Source organism: Thermobia domestica, chromosome 13 (genome assembly GCF_964235325.1).
Source record: "Thermobia domestica chromosome 13, izTheDome1.hap1.1, whole genome shotgun sequence".
NCBI classification, from domain to species: Eukaryota; Metazoa; Arthropoda; class Insecta; order Zygentoma; family Lepismatidae; genus Thermobia; species Thermobia domestica.
The window spans coordinates 16,829,963-16,839,912 of record NC_137466.1 but is presented as its reverse complement, the minus strand read 5'-3'; positions in this window follow the sequence as shown (position 1 = coordinate 16,839,912).

Here is a 9,950-nt window from a genome sequence, read left to right as displayed (position 1 = left end):
TGTGATATGCAATATGGCGGAATTCAAGATGGGTTCGAAGGTGACCCCACTCCAAATCAATGCAATAATGCCAATTGTAACATATTTGCTTCCATCCACGCTCGTCGTTATTGTTGTTCTCTCCCAATACTTTTGACTGACCCTGTATACAGCTCCACATGTGTCTTCTCACTGCAAAATTAAACTAATCTTTTTCACAGAATAGTTTTCATACTATTCTTTGATCCAGGGCTAGAAATTGAATTTTAGAACTAAGGGGAAAGTGAATAATATATAAAGTTTGATTAGGCTATGTAACGAGAATACAAACTCCGAAAGACGGGAGTGCAACCTTACTTTAATGGAGAATGACTTAAGCAATAGCATTTGTTGCAGAACAATCAACAACCAAACAAAACTTATATACCATTCAAATTTCCTATTTGTTACTAATAACTACAGACATTTTTCCTTTTGCACAAACACTTCAACTTACCAAAGCGACAATATACACTTGTGTATACCTGATTTCCACTCGTGCTTTGATCTCAGGCTTTTTAGCCGTGGAACCGGGCCCTTTTGACGCGGGACCTTTTTCACTCGGAACTATTTTACGCGTGGCACTTTCTACTCGAACTCTATTGGCACGGGGCCGTTTTGACTCCGGCCATTTTGACCAGGGCACTTTTGAAATAGCGCCCTTTTTACGCGGGCTCATTTGTCGCCGACTCCTTATCTGGGCTCATTCTACCCGGGGCCGTTTTGACTTAAACTCTTTTGACTCGGGCCTTTTGGTCGCCGAGCTCTTTTGGCAAGAGCCCTTTAGACGCGGGACCGTTTTTGACTAGGGCAGTTTTGTCATGGGGCCCTTTCGACCGGGACCCTTTTGACTCGGGCATTTCGGTCCTCGCACTTCTGACATAGAATATATATTCACCAGCTGAAATGCGTTGGGCAGGGGGAAGTTATGAGTAAATAGATGATCAACGATCAAGGGCGCAGTAAAATTACTTACGCAACTGGTCATATCTCTTTGTTTCTCCTGATTTCCACTCCTGATCTTAGGCTCTTTCGCCGTGAAATTATATTTGCCGGGCTCTTTTGACGCGGAGCCTTTTGAGTCGGGCCTTTTTGACGCAGGGGTCTTTTGACTCTTCTCCTTTTAAAGGGGTCTTTCTGACTCGGGCTTTCTTTCGCGGTTCCCTTTCGCCTGTAACCCTTTTGACATGGGACCGTTTTGAACCTTGTCTTTTTTGAGGTGAGGTCCCTTTTGACCCGGACATTTTTGATAGGGTCTTTTTGTCGCGACGTCCTTTTTATTCTGGCACTTTTGACAGCGGAGCTGTTTTGATTCGGATCCTTTACTCGCAATGCCCTTTCGACCAGGACCCTTTTGATTCGGACATTTCTGTTCTCGCCCTTTTGTCCGAGCCCTTCTAACCTAGAAATATATATGAAATGCGGGCGGCAGGGGGAAGGTATGAGTAAATAGATGATGAACGATCAGGGCACAATAAAATTAGTTACGCCACTGGTCATAGGTATCTTTCTCCTGACCTCAGGTTTTTTAGCCGTGGAATTGTATTTGCCGACTCCTTTGACGTGGGACTCTTTTGACTTGGCTCCTTTTGACACGGGGCATTTTGACTCGGGTCATTTTGACGCGGGACCGTCTTGACCTGTGCCATTTTGAAGCGGGGTTCTTTTTGATCCGGCTTTTTTGACATAAAACCCTTTTGACTCGGCCTCTTTACTGGCGGGGATCTTTTGACCCGTGTCCTTTTGAGCGGTGTCCACTTTGTCCCGGTTTTTTTTTACATAGTTCCCTTTTGACTCGGACTCTCTTCCCGCGATGATCTTTTTACCCGGGCCCTTTTGACGAGGGGAACATTTTCACGCAGTGCGTTTTCGACTCGGGCACTTTTGTCGCGGGGCCTTTTAAAACCGATCCCCGTTTCGACTCGGGCCTTTCTATCCTCGCCCTTTTTCGGGCCCTTCTGACATAGAACCATATATATATAACGCAGCAGTTGAAATGCGTGGGACAGGGGGCGGGTATGAGTAATGGATTATCCAGGGCGCAGTAAAATTAGTTATACCACTTTTCATATCTCCTTCCTTCTCTTTCCTCTACATTATATCTGGAGATGTATGTTCTGACTAATAGGTTACAGTGGCAATTTTAAAAAGTAAGAAGATATACGCTATCAATGATGAACTATGACTTTTAATATATATAGGGCAATAAATCGAAAAACTCTATATCGGTCTTTTTCCCCTCCCCCCGTTCAAAAAAATCCTTCGGGCGTTAGTTATTATCATGTTGGTTAATTACTGTATTATATTGTGCTATACATGGAATAGATACTTCTGTCTTTTATTTAATAATAAGAGCCTTATTTACATTTATTACGACCCTTGATTGACGACAGCGAAACATATTCACGTTCAGCATATTCAGTTTCCATTATTTCTGAAATAAGGACAGTGAGACGAATGAAATAATTCATGCATACATTTAGGGCTTAGAAAAGTGTCCTGCGAACATGTCGTGTTAAATTCTTGAAGAGTGAAAAGCGCTAGTAGCAGTTGTCCGCAGTTATTAACTTAACATATAAGAGAATAAAATGAAAAACTGAGAATACGAATTTTTTCAGAGATGATAGTGTACTGATGCTTCAAATCTATGCCTTTACTCCCTATACCTATGTTATTTCCCTAGTCAAAATAAAAATTCTTCAAAATTAATCACAATTTCTTATGCAACCATCCCTTCCTTGGAGTACTGCGCGGTCACATACCCGTCACGGCGATGTAAAGGCACTTTTGGCGACGAGGATACAACCATGTACTTGATGTATTTGGATTCTGACCAATCAAAGATTATGGCGGAAGATTTGTACATAGTATGAAACTTTTTCATCCGGACGTTATGATGTACCAACGATACAATCAAACAAAGTTCGTGTCCGTGCTAATGAATAAGTTCCGATCACCGCGATACATTGAATTGTTTCAGTTTGCGTTCCATAAGACAGGTTACCGAACAAATTATATATCTTTTGAATCATCTGTCAAATTTGCTTTTCGCTTTGGTTATGCGAACTGTTCCGTTGACAGATGCAATGCAATTGTTCATATAAAATGTTCATGGTGCAGTTCATGTTCAGGAAATCTTTTTGCCTGCTTCATTTCTTCATAGAACAGAAAAACCAGTGATCAATTTTTCCTCTTTAACTTATCATTATTGTGAACAGTATAGTCATGAATTTTAATTAACAAACCCACTAGTTATTGTAAAACAGTATTTTTCTGTTACCACCGATAGATTTAAATTCGTATGTCAATATTTGTTGCTAATAATGTTGCACTTAACGCGTTCAAATGCGCATATATAAAAAAAAAATTATATAAATTTCCAAGTTGAATCTCTGGAAAAGTTCTAAACCATACAGGAGTTTTATTAGCTTGTAGTAATCAGCATGAATTGGTCCTTCAAATGCAGTACCGTGCCGTAAGGGGAGCGAGCGGGACGTCGGCCCCGGGCGCCGATGTAAGGGGGCCCACAATTCGAGAGGAAAAAAGAAAAGATATAATAAAATGGATGAAAAAAATGCTCAAAATCAAGGAAAAGCAGGGTCTATTTTTGAAAATTTCCTTACGCTTCGCGCCAACCTTGGCGGCGCGTTGCGGCTGGTTTGTCGACTTCACTCATATGTAGGGGGTGAGGGCGCCGTCGTATACTCTCGCCTCGGGCGCTAATTTTCTACGGTACGGCACTGTTCAAATGGCATGCTTAGTTTCTCTGCGAGTGCCTTCTCCCGAACTTCCCTTATCAGTTACGTGTTACATGAACCATTTGGCTTCGTAGCTTCGATGTCAGCTGCTAGATGGCACGCATAGTAACTAAAAACAAACAAACAAACAAACAACTCGTATCAATATTCTTGGGTCAATACTACTTTTGTACAGTCCATGGAGACGATGAAGGAACGTACAAGAAGAACATCGATCAAGGAGGAGTGTTTTAAAGAAGAACAAGAATTTTAGGAGTGATAAAAAAAATGGATCAAAAGATTGCAATCTTGGCCAAGAATTAGTTTTTTATCAGGGACCACAAAATTTTTGAAGGGGTCCTAAATCGAGTTTTCGTATTTTCTACGGAATAGGCACATCGTATAGAGTTAACTGATAGTTTGGGTTTGGCTACGCTATTTGTAGTTCTCCAGATATAAGACATACAAGAAAATTTTTGATTGAAATATATTGGATCTTTTGCTCCAAAAATAAAAGTGTCCATATTGACATTGGTCTGTGGTTTATACATTACAGTTGTTTCAAGACTTTTGGGTCGCACCTTGTATATACAGAAATAATGCTTTATTTATACATTATGGGCAGGCGTTATTTATTTATTTATTTATCACGTGTTAGTTTTGGGCATTATCTGCAGCTACGGTCATAAACCTATCACATATGAGGGAAGACGTCCCTCGGGAAAGGGAGAATTAAGGAAGCAGCCTGGGACCTTATGTTAGGTACCGTAACGGCATTTGCCTGGTGTGAATGAGGAAAACTCAGGGTAAACCTCACGCAGGATGATCGAGTGTCCCCACCGGGAATCGAACCCGGGACCGCTCACGCTTGTTCTGAAAGGATGTGAGATTGGGTGTTTCAACTCCCTCTTGATAAATTCCATAAGAATATATATATATATATCAACGCTTTGTTTCCCAGCACCCGCAGCCTGTTTCCCTGTAAATAGGTATTTCCACTAAAATACGGATTGAATTTATATTTAAATTTAAAAAAAGTAAATGTAAAACATCGATATAAAATGATAATTAAAACATTTCTTCAACCATGTTTTATTATTTGGATATATCAAGTCAAGAAATACCGTCCAAATTCTTTCGGAAAAAATACGCGATTTTATTGGTCCACTTCATAGGTGTCCTTGAAGTCGACGTCTGCCTTTGCTCACCATAGATAGTATAAAAAACTGGATAATTATATCTTTAGACGATAATGCAGACAATAGATCTAGACTATCGATATAGTTAGGGAAGAAGGATTTCTGAAAACTAATCCATCGCAATACCAGTTACTGTCGAGCGTAAATAAAATTAAGTAAATACCAAGAATACTAAAGTAGGTGTATTGGGTTCCTTACCCACACCAAGAACCGCTCATGATGAGAGGGTATGAATTGACCTGAAAAAGGTTAAGTTCCCACTGATCTAGTGACTAGTGCACGTGGTCCCGGGTTCGGTTCCCGATGGTGGAGCACAAAATTTAATTCCATCATTATTAGCTTTCAGTAATGATATGTCTCCTTTAACCTAAAGGGCATAATCGTAGGACGTTAAACTAATTTCATTTTGTTTTTACAAAGATAACCTCAGATACATATTATTATTTGTTTATCGATCTTCTTTCGATCGATCTATGACGTCATTGCCGGAACAGGTAGTAATTTGAAGGGGTAAGGTCAGAACTTTATGACGAATGTGGCATCAGTTTGATGCCATTAAGTTTCTGTAGTTCTTGTTGCGTTTTCCTAACCGAGTGTAGTTCTGCGTTACCCTTTTGCAGCAGGGCGAGCTTTCGGGTCACCAATGCATGATTTTTTGGCGTAGTGCAGCAAAGACCCGCTTTAACTGGGATGAGGGGAAATGTCCCCTTCAATCTTGAAACTTTGGGGACTGTTCCTTCCAATAATACGATTTGAAATGTGTTTTTTTGGGAAAAAATGTGAGGATTTATGTCTGATTGCCACAAAGGAAAGTAAGATGAAATTGATGTCCCCCAAAGCCTCAAATCTGCCCGCCTGCCAATGTTGAAGACAACTCTGCTCCCTGATCCTTCACAGGATTGTTTTTTCAACTTCACAAATATTTTGAGCATCGCTTTACAACAACAACAACAAAAGTCTTACTTGTGCCCCCCCCCTTCCCCCCAATGTTGAAGACAATGTGCTAGTTCCACTACACATAGAACATGACTTTATGCTCTAAACCGCCCTGTTTGACGCCAGTTCTGAAAGTTAGCCATTGCTTAACCACTTTTTTTTTTCGACATTCGGATTTCAGAGAAACCAATTTCTCGTTGCATATGACAGTCCATTTCAGGAAACGTAAGTTACATTACGCGGATTTTGCAGCACTTTTGGTAGACGTCCATTTTACTCTAGGCCTGAGCTAAGATCAACTCAAATAGAACAATTCGGCAGCTCCTGGTGGTTTTCTCCAGTTCGTGCAGGTGACACACTCCAGGGGCGGATCCAGGACTGACTTCTGGGGGGGGGCGGTGGGTTGTCATACTGCTACTTTTAAGGGGTCCAAATTTTGGGATGGGTTTTATTTATATATATAAAATAAGAAAGTTTCCTGATCTGGGGGAGGTGGCGATCGGGGCGATCGCCACCCCCTGAATCCGCCCCTGACACACTCGTAGACTGGGAAGTGCCGAGTCGGTTTGACAATCCTTTATGTTTTGCTGGTGGATGCATTTTCCTCAATGACGTGTCGTATGATCTCAGAATCTGTTACTCTGGGTGGCCGGACCTGCGCTGATCTTTGGCATTTTTACAATCTGCACAAATGTTTTGGAACCAACGAATTGCTGTGCTGTTGTCATTGTATCTTTCTCTTTAGGGTAACAAATGTTTTGGGTTGCTACCGCAGCGTTATGCTCGAGTTCGAACTCGTGGAGTAACAGTTGACATATCAGACGTTGAACATTTATTGTCACTGCGACTTAAGCGGACCGTAGATACTGATGCAGTGGTGGCCTCCTTGTTAAACAGTCCGCTTGTCACTTGGGTCAGTTTGATCTTATATTTACGCTCAATCGCGGCATATACACGTGCCTGATGTTTGGGTTGTGGAAATATTACAAGACTTATGACTTACTCTTGTAATAGGGTCTAACAAAAGTCCTGAGCCAGCTATGTTATGATTAAAGATACGAAGAAGTTTTAAGAGAGATGAACTATTGGAAATTCACGATTTTCAATCTAAAATTGTGGATTTTTTTAATTGCTCCAGCCGTTTGTAGTCAACACTGCTAAGACACCCTATGTTGAATGAAAAAGTAACGTTTCCACTTCAGTAGGATGTTCAAGAGGAATGTAATGGCACAAAAAAGTGAGACGGGGAACGTTCACGTTATTACGCGATGGAATCTAGAACACCTCTAATCCGTTTTCCAACAATGCTATATTGCTGTTATGGTGAGGGCCCAAAGGAACATTGTGAAATAGGCTACGTTGTTTGATTGTCTAAACAGGGAGAATGGATTATTTTCATAATATTAAAATTTCCCTTTCCTTGGATTCGCTATTTGAACTTTCCATTATTAAAAATACGGGAACAAGTGTTCAATCGTTTTTGACAATTTTGCTTCTAAAGTAAAATTTCTGCAATATTCAAAATTCAGATATTCATTAAAATTTATTCTTCCCATGCAAAGAACGTGCACTTGTGCTCGTAATAGAATAAAGTATTGTGCGCTATTCTGCAATAGTAGGCCCTAATGCTTTGTTTTAGCACTTCGATATTTCTTGTTATAAGCAAGGGTAAAAGTGCGGGGGAACGCGGGGAGACGGCGTCCCCCACCTCGAAAAAAATATGTACAGCGTTCCCCCAGTTCCTAAAACATTACAATGGACAAAAGTAGGCAGAGGGAACGGCATGAAGTCATGTCGCTACCTACCGTCCTCCCATCTTTTCAGATCCACTTTTACCCCTGGCTATGAGTGAAGTGGATAATTTGAGTTCGTGTTTGAATGATGAATAGTTAATTCCAAAAGATTTTTACTTGTTCATTTCAAGCAGTAATACTCTCTATGAAACAGAAGCAATGTTATATATTTTCTCTTGCATTGCGCAGTCAACTGTAAAATAATATATTACATGAATCACCACTTTCCGATAAGTTATTTCAGCCTTCCCATTTCAAAACTCCACGCTACATTACTGTTTACCAGCGTGGAGCCCAAACGGCTGGTGCGATTGGAAAAATTTCACTATTTTAGATTAAATACCGCCTATTTTCAACAACTTTCTATGCTTTCCATTTTCCGTATCTTTACACATAACGGAGTTGGTCTTTGACACCGAACTTTTGGTACACCCAGTATATCGAATGTCCTGTTTAATACGATTTTTTATACGTGAATAAAAACTATGATTATATTCTGTTTTACATAGGCAATCCTCAGCAAAAGAAATAAACCGTATGTTTGTTGCTATGATAGTATAATTTACTTTGCTAGTCTACAATTGGTTTTAACAGTTTTTATTTCAAAAATGCGTTTCATTGTTTGAGAGCTAAGAATGGGTATATCGGATATCGTTATTCTTTTATTTACAATGCTATGGAAACTACCATTGCAGTGTAACTCGCAGAAACGAACGTCTAGATGGTATCGGAATCAAGATCAGTGAGTGAAGTAATAACTTTTGTGTCTTTTTTAAAAAATGGTTTTGATAGAGACGGAAGAAGATGTTGAAATTCGTTGATAAAGGTCAGATTAAGCTAGCTGAGTATTAAAAGTAAAATGTAGATTATAATTATCTATTGAACTTAGGTTTACATGGTAGTTTAGGCCTAAAACTATAGATGAAGTACATCTTGTACATTAGTGTAATATCTAAAGCGCAACTTTTCTGCTAGTATAGCTGTGTTTAATCAGCTAATAGTCGATTCAGTAGTTTTGTAGATTAAAACTTAGCTGTATCTTACAACTATAATCAGCAGAAAATGCATTACGTATTTTCTTAGTGTTCTTTACATGTTGTAGATTTAGGCCTAATTTATGGCTTTTAGTGTGGTGCGGTGGTTATTTCATATTTCCTTTCGGTGGCAATTTACATTGAATAGGTGAAAACTTCATAGAATAGGTTAAATCAAGATTTCTTCAACGTTAGGATTGCAAGAGGCGCCTAGGAAATCAATATGGAAGGTAAAAAAATTAGTTTCTTTTTTTAAAAAATAAGTATAAATTTAGAAAAGAAAGATAGTTAGTTGCAGGTAGGGACGCCTGCTACCAGATACAATAGAAGGTGAGGGAGGGTAATTAATAAATGCTGACAATTGTAGTTATAGCCATAGTTGTTGAGATCTGCAGTTTCTGAGGTATGGAAAAGACCTTGAATTGCTTAGTACTCTTACATTTGTACAAAACAGTGAACTCTCTCGTAGCGAAGAGGTTAGCATACACGCCTTTGGCGTAGAAGACCCAGGTTCGGTTAAAAGGGAATTACCGTGACCTCGTATGTTTCAACTTTTTTGGGCTTAAAATGTAGATTTCGATGAGTTGTGTCCAATGGCATCATTTTTTGATGTCTGAAACCGATCGATTCAAGGTCAAATTAGAGTTCATAAATAAAAAGTGAGACAAATTAGGGAATGCGAACCAGTGACTAATTGGGACAAAATGCATGGCATTCGATTCGAATTCACACGTACATGAATAATTGATATGACATTTTCCCGAAAATTAACGAAAATCTGTAATTTTGGATCTTGGATTTTCCTTAATTTTCGGGATTAAAATAGAATTTTCGGTAAAATGGTATATCAATTATTCATGTACGTGTGAATACGAATCGAATGACATCCATTTTGTTCCAGTTAGTCATTGGTCCGCATTCTCCAAATGATCCAACCTTTTATTTTTTGACTCCTAATTTGATTCTGAAGCTGTCGGTTCCAGAAATCAAAAGTGATGCCATTGGGCACAGCTCATTGAAATTTACATTTTAAGCCCAAAAAGGCTGAAAAATACGGGGTCCACGATAACTCCCTTTTAACCGCGTTCGTGTTTGAGAAAAAAAAAAAGAAACTTACGATTTGTTAAATTGTAGATAGAAAAAAGTAAAGATCATATTGAATCCCATTATGGGGCAAGGGCGCAAATATCCGATTTTTCTTTCGAAAAATCCAGGAACTAGTGACACCAGAGG